Raw genomic sequence first — 5,648 nt, forward strand, 5'->3', positions numbered from 1 at the left:
TTTGTGTGAAGAAATTATGCAAGATTAGTAAGAGCCCAACAGTTAGAGTTCAAATTATTTCGGCTTGAGAAATATAACGTTATTAGCCTGCTAACGTTAATTACACATATCAGTATAGTTAGCAGAGTTGCTAGCGTTTTAATTTGTTGGCGAACAGTACAGCTTGTGGTCATAGATAATATTCATTCATATTTTTTAAAACTGCACATGCACAGAAAAAGGCAAATGTTTTGGTCAAGGTTTGTCAGCAGGCCAGTTTCATGAATCTTCAAATGTTAAGGGCATGTTTAAGCCTTTTGAGATATATTCCACTATGGACTGTCTACTAAATGACAGCCTTACAAACTTTTTTTTTATTTTTTTATTTGTTTGTTTGTTTTTTTGTGCCAGATCTGTCAGTGTGCAGACCAGACTGTTTGGGCCTACCCCATTTAAGACATCTGCTTGCCAGATCAGGCATCAGAGTCACAGGTGCGTTTTAAAAATGATTCCTCCTTCCCTGTAATTGTTTGCCTCTGAAACATATGATCCTAAGTTCAGTTTAATGGAAATATGTAAATGTATGCTCATAACATGCTTGTTGGTTTTACTGTATATGCTGTAGATACAATAATATGACCTTTAATGCTGTTAGTTTGTTTGTTGTGTGTATATGTATGTGTGTATATGTGTCTATGTGTGTATGTGTATATATATGTATGTATAATTTCTCTTGTTCAAGGTTGACTATGTGCTCGATGCCAGAAGATCAGAAACCAAGAATATTGGGACAATTGGCACTACCAACTTAAAACGGCAAGACTTCCAGTCACTTGGTTTGCAGCACAACTTGGAAGCGACAGTAAGTAGAATATAGCAGTTATACGTGTGTGGGTTTTCTACTTCACATTTTAAATTAAGCTCTGCATTTCTCTTTATAGATTGCCAACAGCTGCATGGAGCTCATTTGTGACATGGCCTGGTGGAAGGTGTGCATAGTTATTTGTTAACCTTTAAGTTGATCATGAAGTCTATCAAACATGTGATTCCTCACATTACAGCTTTTTCTGTCCCTTACTTATGTGTTGGCAGAAGAAGGATGTGTATGCACCGGATGCCTATGTCGTTGCCACTTGGCATGCACCAAGTTTTCCAGGACACTTTTCTTAATTTACAGGTAAGCTTATTTACTTTTTTCTACTCCTTTTTCCCCCTGCAATGTCTTCTATTTTCTTAAGTTGGGAAATGGGAGACTTATTGGCTTTATGGTCACCTACAGGCTGATGCAGCATCAAAAGATCTCCTGATTTTTCCTGTGTGGAAACCAGGACACTGGTTCCTCTGTGTAAGTCTTTACTTGCTCCAGTGTAGCTTCAAATTGTTGATTGTTGTTTTATTATTAAAACCAATTACAGTAATGACCTTGCAGGTTCTACATATGTTGTGCTCTCTTTATTTGTGTTAGTTCTTTAAATGGTACAGCCACCACGAGCATCCGGTAAAGGATGAGAGGATAGCTTCAGGTCCAAACTTTCTTTAATAGAGCTGAGAGTGTTCTACAAGAAATACATAAAACAAAACAAATGAGAACTAATATTTCCAATCGCTACAAATAGCTATTTCTAATTTGTCCAGCAGGTGGCAGCAAGAGACCACAAATAACCTACAAGCCACGTTATTATATTAACTCTTTAGGTTGCTAAATATATTTAAATTGCACAAATGCAAATCCTGCTTGGTAACTGACATAACTTACTCTTATTAATTTACACGCTCCCAGTCTCTTAGACAAACAGCTCTGAACGATCTCCAACGACCACCTCGTCAACTTTCTGCCTCAGCCGGTTGGGGGTGAGAGAGAGAGAGGGCAAGAGAGAGGGAGCCTACACAGTAACACAGACTGGATAAAAAATGGCAATGATATTGATAGTAATGATAATGATAGCAATAAGACTATGAACAGTGGCTGTAATTGTAGCAGAGTAGGAATACGCGGACAGCAGGAAACTCCCAACCACAGATCCAGCTTCCACAGCTCTAGCAACACCTGCTTATAATTGTATTGAAAGTAGCCACCTTTATAACATCTCCCCAAAAATGTGCTATACATTTATTGATTGTTGGTTGTTATTGACACTTCACTTGACAGCTCCTGATGCCCAAAGCTTTCCAAATATATCAGCTGGACTCAGCTGATCCTTTGCTCTTTGGTGACCAGCAATATTTAGGCGTATTCAGGTTAAATGTCTCTTTAATTGGAACTGTTCCCCGTTCTTCGTACGCCGCTAACTCAGTTAGCTGGATTTGATTGCTGGCGATTTTGCATGATCTTGGATCGTTTGGTTCTTCGAAACTTATCCTGGACTTGCTGTCATAGCAACATGTGCGCAAACTTAAACCTGCTCGCGAGCAGGCTTATTTCATGTAAACAGGATTAGATCGCAGCTGTATAAACGGAGAAGATAGAGAAGTCTGTGCAGCCAGTGCACTTGGACCACCTAGTGGCAGAGGACGGGACAGAATTGTGGAATGCAATTTTTTAATGTTTAATAAAAGACAAAAACAAATAATGCTAAGTTCCTGTCGTTTTATTTAAAAATATATATTTATAATTACTTCTGTCTTTCTCTCAGAGCACCATGGCAAGAATCGATGAAGCAGTATGCTGGATACGGGTCAACATGTCTCTTTTCCGTGGACATGTTGAACTGCCCAGCATATTGTCCATGACAGCAGAGGATCGACAGCAGTTTTTTCAGAACATCGCCAATGATGACGACATCCATGATTCAAGAGAATGCCTCCTTTTTGTTTTTGAATATCAAGAAGATTACACAGTTTTTTTTTTATTCTTGTTCAGCTGTGTCGGCAATGTTTAACACCCCTACCCTTTCCCCTTAGCCAGAGGACAGGCACCACCCCTGGCCTATCTATCTAATCTTTAATTGTTGTTGTTATGTTGACTTTTATTTGTGAAAAATACATTTATTTTTGGATAAACTTGTTTGGACTTATTGTAAAAACCTATTTAACCCCTATACTATGTTGAAAAAATATATTGATTATGTTGCGGGTCATTTTGACCCGTACTATGTAAATGAATGCAAAACAGTCACAAAAACAGGTTAAACCAATAAACAATTAATAATATTATTATTGCATACAATACAATTTTAATTAATAAATACTTTATTTAATAGCTATTTTGTGTGGGTGTTTTCCCTCATCACAAACACGTTTCGCAATATTACTGTGTACCTTCTGCAGATGTAATTCTTACATTTCACACATCATCAATATGACCGGGAGTCATATTGATGATGGCAGTCTGCCTCGACTTTGATGTGGTGATGTGTAGAGTGTTTTACACAGACCCTCAGACCCAAATCCTTCACACACACCTTGGTCTGGGTCTCAGAGGTAGATTTTTTTGGATCTGAACAGCTACTTACCCACATTAATGTGGCTGGGTCAAAATGACCCACTACACTCCCCCCCCCCCCCACTACACATCAAAGTGACCAGATTTTTCACACAAGTTCATGACCCCAGATGAGGAAAAAAAATGATAACCAGCCCTTTGATCAACACAAACTGAAATGGGTCCAATTGAGGGTTACCACATACTATTTTAACACAATATTATGTATTGAGTTTAACTCAGTGTTTGCAAGATTAATTTCACTACTTTTAAATTAATGTCTATAATGCCATGAAGCAATTACGATAATGCATGTTTATTGCAACATTTTTATATTTGGGAAATTATTTTAACGGCTACTGTCACCGAAAATAACGTGACTGCAGTTTTTTATGTTGTAATTAAAACTTTCTAAAGTTTGCCCTTCATATTTTTACTTTCACCGCGCCACACTTCCCAGGGGTGACGTATTCAAAATGGCCGACTTGGATGGGCGGAGTTGAGTTAGAAGTGACGTCATCAAAATGGCCGACTTGGATGGGCGGAGTTGGATATCCAACAGGCGCTGCAGCGTTATGTACTTGAGATTTGGGGGTGTCTGCACCTAACAAAAGGGCAATTAAAGTATACAGGCTTATATAACGCAGAAAACATACCCAACAAGCAGCGCCCCTCGAATTACGGCCGCCATCTTGGGGCGGTCGACCTGCTACCCTAACCTGCTGATTCAAGCTGAACACACTAACGATACCCCGGCACTGTGCGGCGTATTTTTGTTTAAATCGACGGACTATTGACGTCAGGGCTCGAGGGATAACTTTTCATATGTAAGATTAAAGAGATTGTGATGAATTTGATTGTTTTATTGTAGTATTTGGTATATTTAAGATATATGCTGGATAAATTAATCTGGCTATTGATTTAAATGAAAAAATCGTTTTTTAAAGCCAAAGGGAAATGAAATATTGTATTTGGTATATTTAAGATATATGCTGGATAAATTAATCTGGCTAATGATTTAAATGAAAAAATCGTTTTTTAAAGCCAAAGGGAAATGAAATATTGTATTTGGTATATTTAAGATATATGCTGGACAAATTAATCTGGCTATTGATATAAATGAAAAAATCGTTTTTTTAAAGCCAAAGGGAAATGAAATATTGTATTTGGTATATTTAAGATATATGCTGGATAAATTAATCTGGCTAATGATTTAAATGAAAAAATCGTTTTTTAAAGCCAAAGGGAAATTAAATATTGGGTGAAAATGTAATTCTCTGAAATTGGCACAGCTTGGAGTCAAACCTTCAATCTTCTGCTTTGCAGCCCGACCCCTAACCCACTCCCCCACAACACCAGTGCCGTGCTCAACCGCACATTTTTGAAAGGTCAACTGTGTTAAAGAAGTGGTTTTTGGTGAATTTTGTTCCAACCGTAAGCCGAAACGGCGTCAAGTACAAAAAGCCCTGATCGCGGCGATATATAGTATGTGGGGGTAGACCCTACGGTTCGGGCTGTATTAACGGTACAATAATAAGAATAATAATAATAATAATAAAGAAACCCTTATTAGGTGCATAGCATAAGGCCTCCGCCATGCATTTTCAATGCATAGGCGGGTGCCTAATAAAGAAATCCTTATTAGGTGCATAACATAAGGCCTCCGCTATGCATTTTCAATGCATAGGCGGGCGCCTAATGATTAAGTTACAGGCTCATAGCCCTTGATCACAACCATTTGAATTAATTTTCGTTATAGCTATCCTTTGCTTTTGAATGGTAAAATAAATCATAATTGGCAATCATAATTAATAATAATCTTCATAATCAAACAGGTGTAACTGCATAATAGTAAACCTGTGGGATTAGTCTTACCACGAAACACTATCAAAGCTTTCCAAATTCAACTGTGGGATAAAATCTGTAAGGTATTTTAAATCTAATTTTTATCTTAGGGGAAAATAATATAGTTTTTCTGAATCCTGATAAAGTCTTCAGTCACTTTCAAGCAGTAGTAGAAGAGGGCAACTTAAAAGGTCTCCATGTGAGTGTGATACATTCATTTGGTTTTAGTTTGTTTGACGTATCATGTACTCTGTGATCCCTCAGCAGGCTCAAATAAGTGTGTGATGCTCTGTCTTTTAGTCATGAATGTCGAATATTGGGGGGAGTCTGGAGACGATGTATTCTTTTACCAGCCTTTCAAAGCACTTCTTCATGGTGGGAGTCAGTGAAACAGGCCGGTAGT

At 37.8% G+C, this 5,648-nt stretch overlaps 1 long non-coding RNA gene across 2 annotated transcripts; it reads left to right on the forward strand.

Moving 5' to 3' along the window:
- The first annotated feature begins 418 nt into the window (after window positions 1-418).
- On the forward strand, window positions 419-3,346 carry LOC118560879. 2 transcript variants are annotated; one of them, XR_004929662.1, is made up of 6 exons: window positions 419-471; window positions 722-841; window positions 921-968; window positions 1,072-1,156; window positions 1,259-1,324; window positions 2,613-3,346. It is a non-coding gene; the product is annotated as an uncharacterized LOC118560879 (long non-coding RNA). The 2 variants fall into 2 exon arrangements; XR_004929663.1 differs by lacking the exon at window positions 1,259-1,324.
- The last annotated feature ends 2,302 nt before the right edge of the window (window positions 3,347-5,648 follow it).

The sequence above is a fragment of the Fundulus heteroclitus genome, unplaced genomic scaffold (genome assembly GCF_011125445.2).
Source record: "Fundulus heteroclitus isolate FHET01 unplaced genomic scaffold, MU-UCD_Fhet_4.1 scaffold_50, whole genome shotgun sequence".
In the NCBI taxonomy this organism is placed as follows: domain Eukaryota; kingdom Metazoa; phylum Chordata; class Actinopteri; order Cyprinodontiformes; family Fundulidae; genus Fundulus; species Fundulus heteroclitus.